Source organism: Haematobia irritans, chromosome 2 (assembly GCF_050003625.1).
Source record: "Haematobia irritans isolate KBUSLIRL chromosome 2, ASM5000362v1, whole genome shotgun sequence".
NCBI classification, from domain to species: domain Eukaryota; kingdom Metazoa; phylum Arthropoda; class Insecta; order Diptera; family Muscidae; genus Haematobia; species Haematobia irritans.
Window position 1 is genome coordinate 155,560,882 of NC_134398.1, and position 25,718 is coordinate 155,586,599.

A 25,718-nucleotide genomic window follows, 5' to 3' on the forward strand; every position below is an offset into this window, starting at 1 on the left:
TTTATATGGGGGCTATATATAATTATAGCCGGATGAAATTTGCTCCTCTTAGAGGCCTCGCAAGCCAAATTTGGGGGTCCGTTTATATGGCCCATTTGCAACACCTTCCGACCTACATCAATAACAACTACTTGTGCCAAGTTTCAAATCGATAGCTTGTTTCGTTCGGAAGTTAGCGTGATTTCAACAGACGGACGGACGGACATGCTCAGATCGACTCGGAATTTCACCACGACCCAGAATATATATACTTTATGGGGTCTTAGAGCAATATTTCGATGCGTTACACACGGAATGACAAAGTTAATATACCCCCCATCCTATGGTGGAGGGTATAAAAATCAATTGACAGTCAATTAAAAAAATAATTGATACTATTAATTTGTGCGATTTTTATATCAATTAAAAAATTTGTTGAATCAATTAAATTTTTAATTGAATACTTTTTAAAATTCAATTAAGATTTTAATTGGAAAAATTTTCGTGGAATTTTTTTCTGTGTAGGTATTTCAGCTTTTCTAGTTCTTGATCCTTCCCAAATATTACCGATTATCATTACATCGGCTCTGTATTCCACCTCGTCTCGATCTTTAAATCAACCAACCGTCGAAGGCTTGGACTTTTCTGATCCTATTGTTTGGAGGATGGACTGTAAATATTGTATTCTCAATTTCATTTCACTTGCGCTTTGGAACCATCACCACTGTCGGCCCTCGGTGTTTTTCCTTGTTCTGACGGGATCCACTGTTGTCCCAGTTCCAAAAGGTCATTGAAAAAAAATATCAACCGCCCCGTGTTTATTTTTGCTAAACACTGTGCTGAATATTTCCTATAAACCACATTAGTGGTTAGTGGTTCTTTTATTATAACATCATTTCATTAGATTGGGATAGTGTTTGGATGAACGGATACAACCAACATCTCACAAAAATGGGTTCTATTTGGGAATTTCCCATTACCAAGTGCAGGTTATGTGATATGATACCCGTACAACATGAATTAAATTCACTTCATTTTGAATTATTTCCCATGCGATATAACAATTTTGAGTTAAAAGTCAATCTAGACAATTGAGAGACACAGAGACGTATGTAACTATGGATGGATGTTCATTTAAATTTCAGTTTCTTAAAATTTCCGATGAGGAAAACAGATACTAATTTTGCCCGAAATATCACAGACAAGGAGGTGATACATTTACAAACGAAATCAAATGGGTTATGCGACAATCGTAATATTTATTCTCATTTAAATGCTGCATGTCTCCAACGATGGCTACTACTATAAAGCAATCACACTGTTATACTTGAATTCCACCACGATTATGTTTATTTCTGAAGACAATAGATCAAAATGCTTACGTAAGCTTGTAGAAAATAAAATAAAGTGCTATTAATTGTCTAAGGACCTAATTTCTTGTCTCAGATATAACAAAATATGTATAGCAGTAGCATGGCCGGTGGATTATCCCACCTCAGTAATGCTGGTGACATTTCTGAGGGTTTCATAGCTTCTCTAAGTGGTTTCACTGGAATGTGGAACGCCGTTCGGACTGAATTTATTTTGATAATTGGTTGATAGTTTTGCTGCAAGTAGAGGATGCTGATAAGGAATGTGGTAATTCTGAAAAGTGTGTCCATCCAACCATCTTGCAGTCTATAGGGCTTTGGCCAAATAAATTTGACCAACATTCTTTTCCTCTGTTGGTTAAGCTACACTTGTAGTTTAGTCAATGCATGGTTTTAAGCTGGAATCAAGAACAACAACAATGATTAAGGGAAAAAAACCAACAATAACAAAACAACACGAATGAAAAAATTTCCATAGAAAATTTTGTTCTATGGGAAACTTTGTCAAAATTTTATTTCTATGGAAAACTTTGTCAAAATTTCATTTTTATACAAAATTTTGTTTTTATGGAAAATTTTGTCAAAATTTTATTTCTATGGAAAAGTTTGTCAAAATTTTATTTCTACAGAAAATTTTGTCACATTTTTATTTCTATAGAAAATTTAGTCAATTTTTTCTTTCCATAGAAACTTTTGTCCAATTTTATTTCTATAGATTTTTTTTTCTAAATTTCATTTCTATAGAAAATTTTGTCACAATTTTATTTCTATAGAAATTTAGTCAAAATTTTATTTCCATAGAAACTTTTGTCAAAACTTTATTTCTATAGAAAATTTTTGTCAACATTTTATTTCTATAGAAAATGTTGTCACATTTTTATTTGTATAGAAAATTTTGTCACAATTTTATTTCTATAGATTTTTTTTTTTTTAATTTCATTTCTATAGGAAATTTTGTCACAATTTTATTTCTATAGAAATTTAGTCAAAATTTTATTTCCATAGAAACTTTTGCCAAAATTTTATTTTTATAGAAAATTTTTTCAACATTTTGTTTCTATCGAAAATTTTTTCAACATTTTGTTTCCATAGAAAATTTTGTCAAAATTTTATGTCTATAAAAAATTTTGCCAATATTTTAATACTATCGAACTGTTTTTCAAAATTTTATTTATATTGAAAATTTTGTCAACATTTTATTTATATAGAAAAATTTGTCAAAATTTTATGTCTATCGAAAATTTTGTCAAGATTTTATCCCTATAGAAAATTTTGTCAAAATTTTGTTTGTATGGAAAATTTTGTCAAAATTTTATTTGTATGGAAAATTTTGTCAAAATTTTATTTCTATAGAAATTTTTTTAATATTTCATTTCTATAGGAAATTTTGTCAAAACTTTATTTATATGGAAAGTTTTGTCAAAATGTTTGTTTCTATTGAAAATTTTGTCAAAATTTTATTTCTATTGAAAATTTTGTCAAAAGTTTTGTTTCTATAGAAAAATTTGTCCAAACTTTATGGCTATAGCAAATTTTGCCAAAGATTTTTCAAAATTGTATCTTTATAGGAAAGTTGGTCAAAATTGTATAGAAAATTGATATACCTCTTAGTTGGAGAGATATATTTTGCAAAATCTGCCAAAACATGAAGAATTCTACCAATCTAACAAACAGTAAAAAATCTAAAATTTTTGGTAAAATTCTACCAACTGTGTGCAATTCGTATAAAATTTGATGTTTTCTTGGACACATAAATAAAGGGTGATTCTTTTGAGGTTAGGATTTTCATGCATTAGTATTTGACAGATCACGTGGGATTTCAGACATGGTGTCAAAGAGAAAGATGCTCAGTATGCTTTGACATTTCATCATGAATAGACTTACTAACGAGCAACGCTTGCAAATCATTGAATTTTATTACCAAAATCAGTGGCAGAAAATCCGCTTTTTTATCGACAAATTTTGTTCAGCGATGAGGCTCATTTCTGGTTGAATGGCTACGTAAATAAGCAAAATTGCCGCATTTGGAGTGAAGAGCAACCAGAAGCCGTTCAAGAACTGCCCATGCATCCCGAAAAATGCACTGTTTGGTGTGGTTTGTACGCTGGTGGAATCATTGGACCGTATTTTTTCAAAGATGCTGTTGGACGCAACGTTACGGTGAATGGCGATCGCTATCGTTCGATGCTAACAAACTTTTTGTTGCCAAAAATGGAAGAACTGAACTTGGTTGACATGTGGTTTCAACAAGATGGCGCTACATGCCACACAGCTCGCGATTCTATGGCCATTTTGAGGGAAAACTTCGGAGAACAATTCATCTCAAGAAATGGACCGGTAAGTTGGCCACCAAGATCATGCGATTTGACGCCTTTAGACTATTTTTTGTGGGGCTACGTCAAGTCTAAAGTCTACAGAAATAAGCCAGCAACTATTCCAGCTTTGGAAGACAACATTTCCGAAGAAATTCGGGCTATTCCGGCCGAAATGCTCGAAAAAGTTGCCCAAAATTGGACTTTCCGAATGGACCACCTAAGACGCAGCCGCGGTCAACATTTAAATGAAATTATCTTCAAAAAGTAAATGTCATGGACCAATCTAACGTTTCAAATAAAGAACCGATGAGATTTTGCAAATTTTATGCGTTTTTTTTTTAAAAAAAGTTATCAAGCTCTTAACAAATCACCCTTTACATATGGCAAATATGAATATGTATATCGGTCAATTTTTGGATCACCATAGAATTACCATTGGAGTGCAATTAAAATGAGATTTAGTTACATTACCCATAGTCGAATCTGTAGTCGGTATCGAGACTATAGAGAAAAGCTGGAGTCGGAGTCGAGCACAATTGTCTCCAAAGCCCTGATTATCGCCATGTAGAAACGTGAAGTTTAGCTTCGGGAAGCTTACCATTTCAAACCGATCTACTTGGGAAAGTATTTGTCATAAAATCCCATGGAATTCTATATGCAGCTTTGAAAGTAACTGGCTACGACGAAATGTTTTCAAAGCTGATGGTGGTTATTTAAGATTAGGTCTCTCCGAACTTAAGGCCGTATCTATTTGTTTTTATATGTCTAGAGATTTAAAGGGTGATTTGTTAAGAGCTTGATAACTTTTTTTTTAAAAAAACGCATAAAATTTGCAAAATCTCATCGGTTCTTTATTTGAAACGTTAGATTGGTCCATGACATTTACTTTTTGAAGATAATTTCATTTAAATGTTGACCGCGGCTGCGTCTTAGGTGGTCCATTCGGAAAGTCCAATTTTGAGCAACTTTTTCGAGCATTTCGGCCGGAATAGCCCGAATTTCTTCGGAAATGTTGTCTTCCAAAGCTGGAATAGTTGCTGGCTTATTTCTGTAGACTTTAGACTTGACGTAGCCCCACAAAAAATAGTCTAAAGGCGTCAAATCGCATGATCTTGGTGGCCAACTTACCGGTCCATTTCTTGAGATGAATTGTTCTCCGAAGTTTTCCCTCAAAATGGCCATAGAATCGCGAGCTGTGTGGCATGTAGCGCCATCTTGTTGAAACCACATGTCAACCAAGTTCAGTTCTTCCATTTTTGGCAACAAAAAGTTTGTTAGCATCGAACGATAGCGATCGCCATTCACCGTAACGTTGCGTCCAACAGCATCTTTGAAAAAATACGGTCCAATGATTCCACCAGCGTACAAACCACACCAAACAGTGCATTTTTCGGGATGCATGGGCAGTTCTTGAACGGCTTCTGGTTGCTCTTCACTCCAAATGCGGCAATTTTGCTTATTTACGTAGCCATTCAACCAGAAATGAGCCTCATCGCTGAACAAAATTTGTCGATAAAAAAGCGGATTTTCTGCCAACTTTTCTAGGGCCCATTCACTGAAAATTCGACGTTGTGGCTCGTTAGTAAGTCTATTCATGATGAAATGTCAAAGCATACTGAGCATCTTTCTCTTTGACACCATGTCTGAAATCCCACGTGATCTGTCAAATACTAATGCATGAAAATCCTAACCTCAAAAGAATCACCCTTTAGTAGAAGTCCAAAGTCATAGGAAGGAAGTCCTCCATTTCAACAGCCGTTGCACTGAATTTGCATCACTTCTTTAGGTGTGATCCGAATTCAATGTTTTGGATGTAAATTAAAAAATTCTGTAATATTTTGGCAAATAAATAATTTTTATAATTTTTTATCATTTTTAATGGATTTTAACGCTTGTCGGAACCGTTTGACCTCAAATATTTTCAAAAAATCACAATTTTTTCAGATTGGATTTAGCATTTTTTCGACAAAATTTAAATGATTTGTACCATTTTATGAATTTTTACTCTGTTTTTATCCTATTTGAAACAAAAAAGTTAAAATTACCCATTAAAAGTATGAACAAACCAAGTTATAAAAAATTTAATTAAAAGAACTTCCTGGGTAGTTAAAATAAAGAACATCATTGGAAGTGCATCTTCTGGAAGTGCTTTTAAAGTTGTGCCTTTGGAAGAATTTCCAAATTTTTTTGCTGGGTAATAATAAATTTTATAATTTTTATTTAATTTTCATGTTGACTCAAATATTTTTCCAATAATCCCCTTTAATTCACTCGTATTAATTTCCAGCATGTACGTCTATGAATATTACTCCGTTTGATTGCTGCAAATGAATGACACTTTACGTATTTGCTGTTGTTGTTGTAGTAGTTTTTGTATGACGTCTGTTTGTGGAGTAAGCAATCGAAGAAACAAATTGTTTACAAGTTGCAGTAAATTATTTTAATTCTAAAACACCATGTAATAACTTGCGATTAGTCTGCCATACTTCCCCCACATAATGTTTGCTGCTATGTTGAGTTCTTTGTTTTTTTTTTTTGTTCAATTTAATTGTAAAGTTTAGAGCATAAATTTTATTTGTTCAAATAGATTTTTTTATTAACAACTTGTTGGTTTTATTATTGCTAACATTAACAACAACATTAACAATTCCTATGGCAATAGTTATAAAAAATAATCTGCAATAAAACCTCAAGAAATTGATTTGAAGTCGTCTCAAACCGGATGGAGTGGCATAATGGTCAGCAAGATTTCATGAGGTTGAGATTAGTAATTTGAGATGCGGACTTTATTAATTGATGGTCATTGACTTTCATTTGAGTTGATCACAATGTGGGTTAAAATTGGCTGTTTCCGTATAGCAATTAGATTACCTTATAGAAAGTCCAATTCCTCTGTAAAATTAACCTAACCAAGCCTATATGAAGCCTATTATATTATAGCATAGTCTACACCAATATTGGTTGCAGTAACAACCCATCGGGAAATGAATTTACCATAGAACCGAAACAGGGTTAGTCCGTGATGAGCAAGTACCAGACCCAGTTCTGGTCAAAACGTATGGACGGGGCCGGTCACTTTAACATGGGTTTGTCAATGAGGGGAGATAATGTACACTTAAGGAAACGTCTTAGGCGCATTCGATAGGGAGCGTGCTGGGAAAATGTAGTAGGAGAATTTTGAAAAAGTCGGTCAAGGGGGATGTCCCCCTCCCCCACCAGATATCAAAAAATGAGGCACCCTATTTTCACATACGTTCTCCGAACATTTTTCATTTGAAAAAAAAAATTATTTTATAACAAAAGCAACTGCGATGAATTCAAATTATAAATTTTTGTAATGTGCGCTGTATGTAAAAAAAGATTTTCGTGTTTTTCCGCTGAAACTTTTCTTGCATTTTCTTTTCTATAAACCTTACGGAGACCGAGACCTTTCCAACGAATGCAAAACCCTGGAAATCCGTTCGTGCGCTCTGGAGTTAAAGCGTCAGGAAGGAAACCCCGACTTATTTTTATATATTAGATTTTTTTCAAAATTTTATTTCTATAGAAAATTTTGTCAATTTTGTTTGAAATTTTTGTCAAAATTTTATTTCTATAGAAAATTTTGTCAAAATTTTATTTCCACAGAAATTTTGTCAAAATTTTATTTCCACAGAAAATTTTGTCAAAAATTTGTTTTTTGGTAATTTTTGTCAAAATTTTATTTCTATAGAAAATTTTGTCAACATTTTATTTCTACAGAAAATTTTGTCAAAATTTTATTTCTATAGAAAATTTTGTCAACATTTTATTTCTAAAGAAAATTTTGTCAAAATTTTATTTCTATGGAAAATTTTGTCAACATTTTATTTCTATAGAAAATTTTGTCAAAATTTTATTTCTATAGAATATTTTATAACATTTTATTTTTATAGAAAATTTTGTTAAAATTTTATTTCTATAGAAAATTTTGTCAAAATTTTACTTCAATAGAAAATCTAGTCAAAAGTGTATTTCCATAGGAAAATTTGTCAAAATTTTATTTCCAAAGAAAATTTTTGGAAAATTTTTTTATATAGAAAATTTTGTCAAAATGTTATTTCTATAGAAAATTTTTGCAAAATTTTATTTTTATAAAAAATTTCGTTAAAATTTTACTTAAATAGAAAATTTTCTCAAAATTTTATTTCTATAGAAAATTTGGCAAAATTGTATTTATTTTGAAAATTGATAGAATTCTAGCAACCGTGGTGATAGGTCCATCAATAGGAAAAATTTGATTCCAATTAAATATGAAACACATATCGCTCACAATTAAAATCTGAAGTGATTTCAACTCAGACAGATAGATCAACCTGGACGCAAAACCATACTTGGAAAATCCACCTGATACAGTTGTGAATATTATTCCCAACGTATACCCTAACTTTAATCCATTCCATAATAGTGGCACAGGGTGTAACAATTATGAGGCTTGTTTAGATCGTAGAACACAATTTCTGATATTTCTTGATATACAAATCTTGATACCACATCTTCTCTTTCCAAGTGCCAATCGTGCAGCTGCATTAGCTCTATGGATATCTCCAATGTTCTAAGAATGCGATTTTTTTATTGCTGCATGATTTCCAATTCGAAAATGTGATTGGTTTTCAATTAACTCTTGTTTTATGATGGCACACACCACGCCATTTTAATTGGATATATTGGTGTGTTTGCCTTAGAATGAATAACAAATTGTAATCTGCATAGGCGGATTTTTAAACAAATAGTAATAAATTATCTTTTAATTAAATTGCTAATTCATGTCATTAACGAATATTATTATACAATTAAATATAAAATAGTCATGCAATCATTTTATTTAATTAATTGGTATATATCACTTGGGACTACCTTGAGATAATGGTAAGAAATGATTTGTCCTGCCGTGACATCTGATAGGAATTGCAAATAATTTGTCTCAGTTACCAAGTTCTGCCTTTTCTTTCGTTTGCAGCCAGAAAATATAGTTTCAAAAGATTCAAAGTCCAAGCTCAAAAGTTAACTAACGGATTGGTTCGTTGAAGGGTGAAATGAATGAACTTAGAGAGTAAAATTCATTTGAAAACAAACTATCATTCCAGTGGAATTGCCGGAATTCTCGAGTATGCATAGCGTAGTTGGCATGGAGCATGCCCGACTGTCCGTCTTTCTGGCTAGCTGGTAACTCTTGAAAGAAGAAACCAAATAAATTACAATTTAGTGCAGGTTAGTAGTTTTAAGAGAGCCACCGTGGTGCACTGGTTAGCATGCCCGCCTTGCATACACAAGGTCGTGGGTTCGATTCCTGATTCGACCGAACACCAAAAATTTTTAAGCGGTGGATTATCCCACCTCAGTAATGCTGGTCACATTTTTGAGGGTTTCAAAGCTTCTCTAAATCACACAAAAATTTTTTTTCTGATTCAATCACGAAATTAATTGATCCAATTAATTTTTTAATTGAAATGTCTTCAATCACAGAAATGATAGTATCAATTAAAAAATTAATTGAACCAATTAAAAAATTAATTGATACTATTAATTTTATTAATTGATTTTTGTTTCAATTAAAAAATTTGTTGAATCAATTAAATTTTTAATTGAATATTTTTTAAAACTCAATTAAAATTTTAATTGGAAAAATTTTCGTAAAATTTTTTTCTGTGGTGGGTTCACTGCAATGTGGAACGCCGTTCGGACTCGGCTATAAAAAGGAAGTCCCTTGTCATTGAGCTTAACATGGAATCGGGCAGTGATAAGAGAGAAGTTCACCAAAGTGGTATTACAATGGACTGAATAGTCTAAGTGAGCCTGATACATCGGGCTGCCACCTAATCTAGTAGTTTTAAACAACTCATATTCTATTGGTACATGGGCCATATATGTCAATTTATTGTTTGAGTATGTGTTTTACAAAGGATGTAGATATAGTCGGTTATTTGAGGCTCGTTTAGTCTATTGAAATACCACACTTGGTGAACTCCCCTCTTAGCAATGAGTGTTGCCCGATTTTATGTTTAGCTCAATTGCAAATTTTCTATAGAAATAAAATTTGGACAACATTTTCTATAGAAAGAAAATTTTGACAAAATTTTCTATAGCAATAGGTTAAGTTAGGTTAGGTTAGGTGGCAGCCCGAAGTATCAGGCTCACTTAGACTATTCAGTCCATTGTGATACCACATTGGTGAACTTTATAGCAATAAGATTTAGACAAAATTTTCTATAGAAATAAAGTTTTGACAAAATTTTCTATAGAAATAAAACTTTGACAACATTTTCTATAGAAAAAAAAAATTGACAACATTATCTATAGAAATAAAATTTTGACAAAATTGTGTATAGAAAAAAAATTTTGACAAAATTTTCTATAGAAATGAAATGTTGATGAAATTTTCTATAGAAATATAATTTCTTTATAAAAATAAAACAAAATTTTGACAAAATTTTCTATAAAAAAAATTTTGACAAAATTTTCTATAGAAATAAAATTGTGACAAAATTTTCTATAGAAATAAAATTTTGACAAAATTTTCTACACCCTCAAAAAAAAAATCGCTTCTCTAACATATGTTCCAAACATATTTTGCAGGAAGCACATATATTATTGGGTATTGCCGAAACATTATTATGTTTGTTTTATGTGAACATATTATATGTTCAGAAGCATTTTGAGCCCAAAAATATTATATGCTTGGAAGAATTTTCTCCCCAAGAAGATTGTGCTCATTCCCTCACATAATTTTCACTTCCACGAAATTTTTAGTTCTTGGTACCTTTTTCTGTAATACAAATAATGTTGAAGAAATTATTCAATTTTATAATATCCCGTGTAAAAATCGGTGGATCTGATCATATATATAATTATATCAAAGTCTATCTAATTACATCTGATCATATATGGTTTGAGATATAATTAGATCTACATAGATATGATACATATTGTGTTATATATTTTTAGCAATAATGTCAGATCTCAGCATATATATATTGTTATATCTAATAATATAAACTTTATCTAATAAGATATAAATATATATGTTTATATATGGCATCATACCCAATTGCATCTAGCATATATTGGACCATATCTAATAGTACATGTATGGCAATAAATCAAACACTAGTATAGGAAATAGATTTTTTTTATTTTTCACATTTTATCCAATAATACATTTCAGTTGCTTTGTATGATTGAAATAGGCTTATTGAACGAGGCATTCTGGCAAACGCTTGGAGCGGTCGAATATTTTTCAACCGTTTGTCGATCTTAGTTATATATTTGGATATTCGCCATGCACCTTTTTTTGTCAACCAAAGATTTAGTACTTGTTTACCGATACCCAACAAAACCGAATGCATATAGTCTGGAAATACACAAGATATGGAAGTGATGACACAATTGTTTGACCTTTTACGCCTTTTTCGTGGAACAATTTTACTCTCTCAACTTTTAGCGCTTGAAGGCGCATGTTTTGATCTGTTCTTAATTGTAGATTTTCTTTGTATGGGTCAAATCGAATATTTCCAGTTCGTTTTGCATTTTTGCATGACTTTGTTTTAATTTCCCAAAGATTACATCCGTACTTGCCATTAAAGTTTAGTATGTTTTGTACTTTGGACCTTGCTGACGCATCCGCTACAAACAATGGCGCATGTATTTTAGAAATGTTGTATTTTTTTGTTTTGGGATCACACCACCTTATACCTCTGGAAAGTTTACTTAATTTATTGCAGAATGGTTTTTAAATCTGTATGATACCATAGTCCAATGGTTATAATAAAATTTGATCGCAAATGTGGGGGTAACTCTGCAATTGTGAACATAAGCGGCCAACACTTTTAGAACTTTTTGAAAGCGAAATTCCATCTGTATATAATATAAGAGTCAAGTCGTATATGTTTCTGCTCATGTTTACTCTTTTGTACTCTGATCCATATATAATATCTGTATTACAATCTTCTTCTGGCTCTTTTTTTTTTGTTATTATATCACCAATATGTTTTGTTTCAAATAGAAGCCTCAGTTGCTGAACCAGATCAAGTTCGAAGAAATTGTATATATTATCATTTCCACACGACGAACATATATTAATAGCTTTCGTTGTCAAATACACAAGACAGTCCACGCAATAATAGTGCTCAATAATCGAAATGGGATCAAATTTTTTCTCGAGATATTTAAAGAATTTGTGCAGCGTCTTGGGCATCAAATTATCTCCTGGCAACATCTTTCCTAAAAGCTGAAGTTGGCACAACCAAGCAGTTTTTGTTAAGTTCTGAGAAAGCCACATATCCATGACATTAAATACTGCTTGGTACAACGTTATATCACTGCCTCTATAAAGCATACAGGATTCAACGCTATCTTCTTCTAAACTTTCTTCGTCTTCACTTTGTGCATTGCTTGTGGAACTATAAACGGAGCATGAGTCAGATTCACTTTCTGGATATTCATCATTTTGATCTTCACGTTCTTCCAAACTTGTTACTATCTTCCTCATCCGTCCAACTTTCTGCTAGTATCACTTTCATCAAAAAACAAAACATTCTTATTGGCCTCGTCATCATTGTTGCTATCTATAGTCTCCTCATAATTTAGATCTTCTTCCCCCATGAATTTTTTATTATGTTCTTCCCAACGTTTGCGAGTTGTATAAGGAAGCTAAAATAGTTAATTGACATATATGAATATTAATGTATTTGAATATTGGACTTAATTTACTTACTGCCGCTTAAGATTGTTTTTCCCAGGCTTTATACCGCTTTGGGCTTGGTTCGTATTGGAAGTTGTCTTCCTGTGATGTAGAACTGATATTTTGTTTCCATCTTCGCAATGTCCTCCTTGGAATCTGTAACCAATTTAAACAAGTTATATTGTTTTCTTATAGATCGTTGTACTTACCTCTTGCGAAGAATTATACTTATATTTTCTATATATTCTTCTTTGCTCCATATCTTTAATCTAACAAATTAGTAGTATCAACAAAAAAAAAAAAAAAAACAAAGTTTGTTTACATCTTCACATTGTTGGAAAAAAGTGTACACAGAAAAAGTACAGAAATTTTGCGAAGTACCATAAATTTAAAAGTTTTCGTCCTACTTTCAAAATGAAGATACATAGTTGCGGATTTCTCAAGTTTAAAATTACTCTAATTCTTTTGAAAACATATTTGAAAAAGAGTTGAATCTTAACATTTTTCAAACGTTAGTTTTTATATTCAATTCTACAGTTGAGGATTTCTCAAGTTGAAAATTACTCTAATTCTTTTAAAAATATGTTTGAAAAAGTGTTAGTTTAGGAACATTACATGTTTGCACTTAAATATATTGTGTTTAAAAATTGTGCCCGAAACACATTTTGTTTATATCGGAACATATGAAAAACATATTTTTCTAACAGTATATAGAAATAAAATTTTGACCAAATATTCTATAGAAATAAAATTTAAGCTGAAATAAAAAACAACAACAATGCTTAAAGAACAGAACCAACAATAACAAAACAAAACAAATAGAAATAAAATTTTGACAAAATTTTCTATAGAAATAAAATTTTGACAAAATTTTCCATAGAAATAAAATTTTGACAAAATTTTCTATAGAAATAAAGTTTTGTCAAAATTTTCTATAGAAATGAAATTTTGACAAAATTTTCTATAGAAATTAAATTTTGACAACATTTTCTATAGAATTTTTTTTTTTTGACAAAATTTTCTATAGAAATAAAATTTGACAAAATTTTCTATAGAAATAAAATTTGACAAAATTTTCTATAGCAATAAAATTTTGACAAAATTTTCTATAGAAATAAAATTTTGACAAAATTTGCTATAGAAATCAAATTTTGACAAACTTTTCTATAGGAACAACATTTTGACAAAATTTTCTATAGAAATAAAGTTTTATTTAAATTTTTTATTAAAATAAAATTTTATTAACATTTTCTTTATAAAGTTTTAGATATAAAATTTTGACAAAATTTTCTATAGAAATAAATTTTTAACAAAATTTTCTATAAAAATTACATTTTCACAAAATGTTCTATAGAAATAAAATTTTCACAAAATATTCTATAGAAATAACATTTTGACAAAATATTCTATAGAAATAACATTTTGACAAAATGTTCTATAGAAATGACATTTTGACAAAATGTTTCTATAAATCATTTTGACAAAACTTTCTACAGAAATAAAATTTTGACAAAATTTTCTGTAGATATCAAATCGTGACAAAGGTTTCTATAGAAATAAAATTTGGACAAAATTTTCTCTTAGAAATAAAATTTGGACAATATTTGCTATAGAAATAAAGATTTCACAAAATTTTCTGTAGAAATAAAATTTTGATAAAAATTTTCTATAGAAATAAAATTTTGAGAAAATTTTCTATAGAAATAAAATTTTGAGAAAATTTTCTATAGAAATAAAATTTTGAGAAAATTTTCTATAGAAATAAAATTTTGAGAAAATTTTCTATAGAAAAAAAAATATTGAGAAAATTTTCTATAGAAATAAAATGTTGACAATATTTTCGGTAGAAATAATTTTTTTGACAAAATTTTCTATAGAAATGCAATTTTGACAAAATAAAATTTTCTATTTAGCCCCTCCAGAAAGATATTATGCAAATGTTTACTAGCATTTATTCATTCTGTATTAGTAATACTATTTATTATTTACTAATTCATTAGTATAAGCAAATGAATTAAATTGAATTTATATTCTAATGATCTTCAATTAAAGGAGAAAAAATTAAAGAAATAATAATAAAAACATTCCAGTGACTTTGCATAAAATCTCTATATCATTTTACAAAGAATATCAATATTTTAACATTAGTTTTAATGTTAAAAGTGACACCAAGATTGAGGTTTAAATCATTACGAATTTGCAAACTCATGTTGTAAATTTCGTTAAACTGAATTATTCAAATCGATTTGATTTGTTTGTCAGCATAAAAAGATTAACTCCTCATTCTCTATGAAATTAAATTCTCATGAAGCAATCAGCGCAGTACTCTAAGAATGACTGTGCCAATCATTGTTGCTTACCATGATTATGATGGGCAACACTAAAGTTAATAATGCCCTTATAACAGTGTAATATTTTATGAATAAGTCTCTTCATTCAGTCTATGTCAAAAAAGAGACAAAAGTACGAATCCCATAAACATAGACAAAAAATCCAATTGGTTTGCATTTGTAACGCATACCTATAGTTGTTGTCCAGCTGAAAACAATGAGCATGCGCAGCTCACTAAGACTGTGAATAAGACGATTGTGCTTCATGCTTCATCCAAAGCGCCATACGAATTCAATAAAAGTGAATCTGATTCGGTTTGAAGATTGATTAATGGTGGCAAAAATATTGCAATTTCGTAAAAAAAGGTTGTAGAGCCAAACGAACTCTTGTTGTCTAGCAATTGTGCAAGGCTTGTTTTTTGGTGATGGTTTTGTTGGGATGTGACACCCAATTCCTGACGATTTTTTTCTGCAATTTTACATAAAACAGCAATGTTTCCTTGTTGCTCCCAACAAAACTGTCAAATTTTAAAATTATGTAATCCAAAAAACTAAAACGCTATTTTTTATTTCAAGTTTTATGAACGAAACCATATAGAAGATGACGCTGAACACAAGTTCTTCTACTGTACGAAATGCATAAAGGTACATTGTCAGAGGTAATCATATTCCTTCTCTGCCTAGAGAGCGTTGAGTTTATTTCTATAGAAAATTGAAATTGAAAATTTTTGCCAACATGTTTTCAGTAGAAAATTTTTGTCAAAATTTTATTTCTACAGAAAATTTTATCAAAATTTTATTTCTATAGAAAATGTTGTCAAAATTGTATTTCTTTAGAAAATTTGGTTATTATTTTATTTCTATGGAAAATTTTGTGAAAATTGTATTGCTATAGGAAATTTTGTCAAAATTTTATTTGTATAGAAAATTTTGTCAACAATTTATTTCTATAGAAAATTTTGTCAAAATTTTATTCCTATGAATTTTTTTTTTAATTTTGTTTCTATAGAAAATTTTTTAAAATTTTATTTCTATAGAAAATTTTGTCACAATTTTATTTCTATAGAAAATTTTGTCAACATTTTATTTTTTATAGAAAATTCTGCCAACATTTTATTTTTTATAGAAAATGTTGTCAAAAATTTTATTTCTATAGAAAATTTTGCCAAATTTTATTTCTATAGAAAATTTTGTCAACATTTTATTTCTATAGAAAATTTTCTCAAAATTTTATTTCTATAGAAATTTTGTCAAAATTTTATTTCTATAGAAATTTTGTCAAAATTTTATTTCTATAGAAAATTTTCTCAAAATTTTATTTCTATAGAAAATTGTTTCAAAATTTTATTTCTATAGAAAATTTTGTCAAAAGTTTATAATTTTCTCACAATTTTATTTCTATAGACAATTTTCTCAAAATTTTATTTCTATAGAAAATTTTCTCAAAATTTTATTTCTATCGAAATTTTTGTCAAAATTTATTTCTATAAAAAATTGTGTAAATATTTTATTTCTATAGAAAATTGTTTCAACATTTTATTTTTTTTTACAACTCCTCATTTTTTTATTTCATTAGTTTGTTCTATAAATTACACAAAAAGGTTTCTTCATTTGGTAGTAGTTAATCCTTAATTTTTTTTGTAATTATGCCAGATTCGAAAAAATTTGCTTACAATCCAAAAAGGTGGATATAAAAACAAAATCTACATAAATTTTTCTTTCATTACACTAAAGGGATTGGTGGATTGAGGTGTACATGGGGCTAGCTTTGGGTTTAAATGGTGTAAATAACTTAGAGAAGAAATTAATTTAATTAAATGCTAAAATTGTTGTAATAAACGGAAAGGAAATAATACAAACATTGAAAAATAAATTAATATAAATATTTGATACAAGATCATTCATGCTAACTAAATAAAAATGCAAAGTCCAAGATAAGATTATGATTGAAATTGCCCGAAAATGCAATAAAAAAACATGGATTTCCTTTTTGTTTGAATTAGTTTGTGTACGAGTGGAATGGAATATTCCTGAGCCGGCTTAAGATATAAAAAGACATATATGGTCACCCTTACTAATTTATACAAAAATATTTCTATAGAAAATTGTTTCAAAATTTTATTTGTATAGAAAATTGTTTCAAAATTTTATTTCTATAGAAAATTTTTTCAAGATTTTATTTCCATAGAAAATTTTCTCAAAATTTTATTTCTATAGAAAATTTTGTCAAAATTTTATTTCTATAGAAAATTTTCTAAAAATTTTATTTCTATCGAAAATTTTCTCAAAATTTTATTTCAATAGAAAATGTTGCCAAAAGTTTAGCTATATCGAACAATTTGTCTAAATTTTATTTCTGTAGAAAGATTTATCAAAATTTTATTTCTATAGAAATTTTTTTCCAAATTTTATTTCTATAGAAAATTTTTACCAAAATTTTATTGCTACACAAAATTTTGTCAAAATTTTATTTCTATAGAAAATTTTGTCTAAATTTTATTTCTATAGAAAAATTTGTCCAAATTTTATTTCTATAGAAAATTTTGTCAAAATTTTATTTCTAAAAATTTTTATTTCTAAAATTTTATTTCTTTCTCAGTGCGTGCGGCAAGGTTATGGAATTCGCTGCCTCACAATCTAAAAAAATTCTCAGCTAGCCCTTCTTCATTTAAGCGTAAACTCTTATTACATTTCTCGAACGTTTGATTTAGTACTTTGTTGGGCTCCGATACTGACAATTTATCTCCTACTGTTTTTTACTAATTTTAATTCAAATTTAAATATTATTAAAAGATTGTGCGCTAGGTTAGGTTAAGAGTTAGTGTTAAGCAATTTGCTTTGAATTATATTAAATCTATCAACATTTAGTCCATAGAGGCGTTAGTTGATTAAATGAATAAATAAATAAATAAAATAAATTTTGTCAAAATTTTAGTTATATAGATCATTTTGTCTAAATTTCATTTCTGTAGAAAAATTTATCAAAATTTTATTTCTATAGAAAATTTTTTCCAAATTTTATTTCTATAGAAAATTTTTACCAAAATTTTATTGCTATACAAAATTTTGTCAAAATTTTATTTCTATAGAAAATTTTGTTAAAATTTTATTTCTATAGAAAATTTTATTTCTTTTTAACATTTTGTCATAATTGTATTTCTATAGAAAATTTTGTCAAAATTTTATTTCTATTTAACATTTTGTCAAAATTGTATTTCTATAGAAAATTTTGTCTAAAAAAAAAAAAATATTTCTACAGAAAATTTTGTCAAAATGTTATTTCTATACAAAATAGTTTTTTACTAAAATTTTATTGCTATAGAAAATTTGGTCAAAATTTTATTTTTCTAGAAAATTTCCTCAAAATTTTATTTCTATAGAAAATTTTGTCAAAATTTTATTTCTATAGAAAATTTTTTCAAAATTGTATTTCTATAGAAAATTTTTATCAAAAAAAAAAAAACATTATTTCTATAGCAAATATTGTCAAAATTTTATTTCTATAAAAAATTTTGTTCATATTTGATTTCTATAGAAATTTTTTTTTTAAATTTTATTTCTATAAAAAATTTTGTCAACATTTTATTTCTATGTAAAATATTGTAAAAATTTTATAGAAAATTTTGTCAAGATGCTATATCTACAGAACATTTTTATAAAAATTTTATTTCTATAGAAAAATTTATCCAAATTTTATTTCTATAGAAAATTTTTACCAAAATTTTATTGCTATACAAAATTTTATTTCTATAGAAAATTTTGTTAAAATTTTATTTCTATAGAAAATTTTATCAAAATTTTATTTCTATTTAACATTTTGTCAAAATTGTATTTCTATAGAAAATTTTGTCAAAAAAAATTAAATTACAGAAAATTTTGTCAAAATTTTATTTCTGTACACAATGTTATTTCTATAGAAAATTGTGTAAAAATTTTCTTTCTATAGAAAATTTTGGCACAATTTTATTTATATGAAAAATGTTGTAAAAATGTTATTTCTATGTAAAATATTGTAAACATTTTATTTCTATAGAAAATTTTGTAAAAATTTTATTTCTATAGAAAATGTTGTCAAAATTTTAGTTATATAGAACATTTTGTCTAAATTTCATTTCTCTAGAAAAATTTATCAAAATTTTATCTTTATAGAAAAATGTATCAACATTTTATTTCTATTGAAAAATTTATCAAATTTTTATTTCTATAGAAAATTTTGTTAAAAATTTATTTCTATAGATAATTTTGTCAAAATTTTATTTCTATAGAAAAAAATTGAGGTATCTCTTAGTTGAAGAAGAACATCAAGAATTCTTCCAGTCTACCAAACAGTAAAAAAATCGACCAGTTTTGGTAGAATTCTACCAACTGTGGCAACCGTGTGGCGACACATCATATTTGCCGCATTCGCTCTAGAATCTCATAGTTTGTCCATGTTAGAATGATGACGATATGACATGAAGCCAAAGGCAATTTAAAGCAATTCCAAAATTCATAGAATCAAGACAACATCATCCATTTAATTTGCCGAATTGCTGAGAATTTGGTTAAGAATATGATTTAGTTATGTTCGATTTGTGTGTGTCTTTTGTTTTCGGAATAGATGATGTCTTCCAAACAAAGCCAATGAAGAGGGGCCATTGTACTCAAATGAATTGAATGTGTAAGCCAAAGAATATGTACACATGAAAATTTATGCACATACTACATTCAATTTGAATTGATTTTGAATCATTTTTGGTTTTTTTTGTAGCTTTGGAATGGTTTTTTAGTGTGGAACTGATGATGATTATGCTGGTATCGAGACCTTGTTCTAATATGATCTAAATTGGCGATAAAAGAACATGATGTTACATTGCATTTGCCGCATTTGTTATGGTCAGATGTTGAATGTGAACAGTGTTTTAGTCATATGCTTGGATGTCTTCATACGTATGTGGTGGCCATTCAATTTGAACTAAATTTGAAGAAATCATAACAGTTTCATTTGGAATTGTATTTCGGTTTAATATAAGAATTGAAATTTGGTCTACTAGATGACATGTATCTTGTTAAGGCTATCCATTGATCACTGCTCTACATTTGAATAATTGTAAAAGTTTATTTGGATGTCTTGGTTAAATAGCAACAATGACTTTTTTCATGTATATTATAATTTGAACTTTTGTCAGATGTTTGTTTCATCAAAAACATCATATTTCTCTTTTGAGCTTAATCCAAAACAATTGGCATATTTTATTATAATAACCCAACCAACAAAAGCGTCGCCAAAAAAGTAGTGAAAATGTTCGTTTTGGATCCGGAAGTGGCGCAGAAGCGATTAATTTAACATGGGATTGCATAGGACGGATGTCCACCACTTCAACAGCCGTTCACTGAAATTGAATCACTGTTGAGGGTGTAATAAGAATTCAGTATTAACCATATCAAATTCCAAAATCCGATATCATATCAAATCTGTCAAATGTTTTGGTTTTTGCCCTGGGGTGGAACACAAAGTTACTAAAAATATGGGAAACATTTAAAACTGTAGCAACTTCGTAAAAATGTATTTATGATTTAGCGGTCAATAGATATGTCATTTTTACAAGTTTTCGACTTAGCAGTGGCGATTTTACAAAGAAAATGTTGGTATTTTGGTTATTTTTGGCAAAATCAGAAAAAACGTATATGGGAGCCATATCTAAATCTGAACCGATTTCAACCAAATTCGGCACACTTTACGACACCATTAATTGCCCTCTCTGTGCAAACCAAATTTGGTACGCATAGTACCAAATATGGTACGCATAGTAACTATATTAATTCTACTCTCTGTGCGAAATGTCACGTAGATCAGATTACAAATTTGACCTCTGTTGTCATATGAGTGTAAATCGGACGAAAGATATATATTTGAGCTTGACTTATACTTCTTATGCAAAATTTAAAGTAAATTAATCTGAACCGATTTCAGCCAAAATTGACATTTATATCGAGAATATTAATTCTACTCCCTGTGCAAAATTTAAAGCAAATCAGGGGAAAATTCTGGTTTCTAATAATCTACCAAAATTTGAAGATTTTACCAAAAACCTATCAAATAACAAGTATATACAGCCGTAAGTTCGGCCAGGCCGAAGCTTATGTACCCTCCATCATGGATTGCGTAGAAACTTCATCTAAACACTGCCATCCACAATCGAATTACTTAAGTTGCGGTACCGCTTGCCGATGGCAAGGTATCTTAAAACCTCCTAACACCATCTTCTAAATTGTATGTAAGTCCATACGTGGTATATATTAAATCAAAAAAGATCGATCCAATACGTATATAATTCAGTTTGACAAAGTAGACATAAAATTTTGACAAAATTTTCTACAGAAATAAAATTTTAACAAAATTTTCTATAGAAATAAAATTTTCACAAAATTTTCTATAAAAATAAAAATTTTGACAAAATTTTCTATAGAAAGAAAATTTTGACAAAAATTTCTACAGAAATAAAATTTTAACAAAATTTTCTATAGAAATAAACTTTTGACAAAATTTTCTATAGAAATAAAATCTTGGTAGATTATTTTTGGCTCGAGTGGCAACCATGATTATGAACCGAATAAAATTTGAACAAAATTTTCTATAGAAATAAAATTTTGACAAAATTTTCTATAGAAATAAAATTTTGACAATTATGAAAATTTTATTATGAACCGAATAAAATTTTAACAAAATTTTCTCTAGAAATAAAATTTTGACAAAATTTTCTATAGAAATAAAATTTTGGTAGATTATTTTTTGCTCTAGTGGCAACCATGATTATGAACCGATATGGACCAATTTTTGTGTGATTGGACCCATTTTGGTATGGTTGTTAGCGACCATATACTAACACTACGAGCCTAATTTGAACCGGATCGGATGAATTTTGCTCCTCCAAGAGGCTCCGGAGTTCAAATCTGGAGATCGGTTTATATGGGAGCTATATATAATTATGGACCGATATGGAGCAATTTTTGCATGGTTGTTAGACACCATATACTAATACCAAGTACCAAATTTCAGCCGTATCGGATGAAATTTGCCCCTCTTTGAGGCTCCGCAAGCCAAATCTGGGGATCGGTTTATATAGGGGCTATATATAATTATGAACCGATGTGGACCAATTTTTGCATGGTTGTTAGAGACCATATACCAATATCATGTACCAAATTTCAGGCGGATCGGATGAAATTTGGTTCTCCTTGAGGCTCCGCAACCCAAATCTGGAGATCGGTTTATATGGGCGCCATATATAATTATGGACCGATGTGGACCAATTTTTGCACGGTTATTAGAGACCATATACCAATACCATGTACCAAATTTCAGCCGGATCGGATGCAATTTGCTCCTCTTTGAGGCTTCGCAAGCCAAATCTGGAGATCGGTTTATATGGGGTCTATATATAATTATGGACCGATGTGGACCAGTTTTTGCATGGTTGTTAGAGACCATATACCAACATCATGTACCAAATTTCAGCCGGATCGGATGAAATTTTCTTCTCTTTGAGGCTCCGCAAGCCAAATCTGGGGATCGGTTTATATGGGGGCTATATATAATTATGGACCGATGTGGACCAATTTTTGCATGGTTGTTAGAGACCATATACCAACACCAAGTTCCAAATTTCAGCCGGATCGGATGAAATTTGCTTCTCTTTTAGGCTCCGCAAGCCAAATCTGGAGATCGGTTTATATGGGGTCTATATATAATTATGGACCGATGTGGACCAATTTTTGCATGGTTGTTAGAGACCATATACCAACATCATGTACCAAATTTCAGCCGGATCGGATGAAATTTTCTTCTCTTTGAGGCTCCGCAAGCCAAATCTGGGGATCGGTTTATATGGGGGCTATATATAATTATGGACCGATGTGGACCAATTTTTGCATGGTTGTTAGAGACCATATACCAACACCATGTACCAAATTTCAGCCGGATCGGATGAAATTTGCTTCTCTTTTAGGCTCCGCAAGCCAAATCTGGGGATCGGTTTATATGGGGGCTATATATAATTATAGACCGATGTGGACCAATTTTTGCATGGTTGTTAGAGACCATATACCAACACCATATACCAAATTTCAGCCGGATCGGATGAAATATGCTTCTGTTAGAGGCTCCACAAGCCAAATCTGGAGATCGGTTTATATGGGCGCCATATATAATTATGGACCGATGTGGACCAATTTTTGCACGGTTATTAGAGACCATATACCAATACCATGTACCAAATTTCAGCCGGATCGGATGCAATTTGCTCCTCTTTGAGGCTTCGCAAGCCAAATCTGGAGATCGGTTTATATGGGGTCTATATATAATTATGGACCGATGTGGACCAGTTTTTGCATGGTTGTTAGAGACCATATACCAACATCATGTACCAAATTTCAGCCGGATCGGATGAAATTTTCTTCTCTTTGAGGCTCCGCAAGCCAAATCTGGGGATCGGTTTATATGGGGGCTATATATAATTATGGACCGATGTGGACCAATTTTTGCATGGTTGTTAGAGACCATATACCAACACCATGTACCAAATTTCAGCCGGATCGGATGAAATTTGCTTCTCTTTTAGGCTCCGCAAGCCAAATCTGGAGATCGGTTTATATGGGGTCTATATATAATTATGGACCGATGTGGACCAATTTTTGCATGGTTGTTAGAGACCATATACCAACATCATGTACCAAATTTCAGCCGGATCGGATGAAATTTTCTTCTCTTTGAGGCTCCGCAAGCCAAATCTGGGGATCGGTTTATATGGGGGCTATATATAATTATGGACCGATGTGGACCAATTTTTGCATGGTTGTTAGAGACCATATACCAACACCATGTACCAAATTTCAGCCGGATCGGATGAAATTTGCTTCTCTTTTAGGCTCCGCAAGCCAAATCTGGGGATCGGTTTATATGGGGGCTATATATAATTATAGACCGATGTGGACCAATTTTTGCATGGTTGTTAGAGACCATATACCAACACCATATACCAAATTTCAGCCGGATCGGATGAAATATGCTTCTGTTAGAGGCTCCACAAGCCAAATCTGAGGGTCCCTTTATATGGGGGCTATACGTAAAAGTGGACCGATATGGCCCATTTTCAATACCATCCGACCTACATCGATAACAACTACTTGTGCCAAGTTTCAAGCCGATAGCTTGTTTCGTTCGGAAGTTAGCGTGATTTCAACAGACGGACGGACGGACGGACGGACGGACATGCTTAGATCGACTCAGAATTTCACCACGACCCAGAATATATATACTTTATGGGGTCTTAAAGCAATATTTCGATGTGTTACAAACGGAATGACAAAGTTAATATACCCCCATCCTATGATGGAGGGTATAAAAAAGGTCTTATTATGTAGTTTTTGATTTTATTATTTTATGATAACTCCTATAGGCGACAATTTATTTGGGTGTATACATATCCCTTGAATTATAAATGTGTCGAAGTTTTAAATATTTTTAGCACGCACCAACAAGGACAATTGCTACTTTTACAAAAAGGGATATCTTGCCCGCAATGGATTTAGATCATATTACCTAAAATGAGAATTCAAAGTTTTAAAGATGTTGATATAATAGAAAATTTATTGAAAATTTGGTACAAATTTTATTTTTAGTGAAAAATTTGTCAAAATTTCATTTGTATAGAGAATTTGCTTTTCTGCAGAAAATTTTATCAAAATTGTATTCATATAGAAAATGTTGTCAAAATCGTATTCCTAGATAAAATGTTGTCAAAATTTTATTTCTATAGAAAATTTTGTCAAAATTTTATTTCTATAGAAAATTTTGTCAAAATTTTATTTCTATAGAAAATTTTGTCAAAATTTTATTCCTATAGAAAATTTTGTCAAAATTTTATTTCTATAGAAAATTTTATCAAAATTTTATTCCTATAGAACATTTTGTCGAAATTTTATTTGTATGGAAAATTGTGTCAAAATTTTATTTCCCCGTGTAAAAATTAGGGGATCTGATTTGATATGGTTAGATCTGAGCCAAGATATGGTCAGATCTGAGCAGATCCGAAAAATGGTTATATCTGGTCAGATCTAAACACTATGAAATTGGATCTGATCAGATCTCAAAAATGAGACACATCTAATCAGATCTAATTTGATATAATTGTATATTATTTGATACAATTGTATCTTTCGAGATCTTTCAACACATAAAAGCCCATAATTTGTATATAAAATGAGATCAATTGTTTTATTTAATAATACAGACAAAAAGTATGTGCATAATAAATATGTTTAATTTAAATTGATCCATCAAAGCTATTTAAGAGTATTGACAGTTGAGTTAGAGTGTTGTCCAAGGGTTTTTTCGTTTGTTTCTTCTGCTTTGGACTTAGACACGCGACTAAAGTATTACAGCGTTAAGGCAATCTGCAATGAAATTAAGTAAAAACCCAATTATTAAACAAATATAGGAATAAACAAATATGGGAATATATTGAACTATGTAAGCAAGTATTAGTATTGTTTTGGATCATTCTTCTTTAAGTTGCAATAAAAATTGCCATATAATTTTATGTTGCTTTTAATACTCACATTTAAAGTGTATTCGGGATTAGGTTAGGTATGGCGATAGGCTGTCATTTTAGGCTCATACATACTATTCAGACCATCATGACATCACAGTGATAAACATCTCACTTTCACTGACTGCTGCTCGATTCAATAATTAGCTCAATAACATGGGACCTCCTTGCTATAATCGAGTCCTATCGGCATTTCACGTTGCGCTGAAACAACTTAGAGAATATTTGAAGCAGAAATGTCACCAACACTACTGCGAGGAAATAATCCACCGCCGAAATAATTTTTGATGTTGGTCGGAACTGGGATTGAACCCGTGACCTTTTGAATGCAAGGCGGGCATGTTAACCAGTACACCACTGAGGTTTCCTTTTTTTCCAAATCTAGAAAATAGTAAAACAATATGAAAATGACTACTAAGGAAATAACAAATACAATC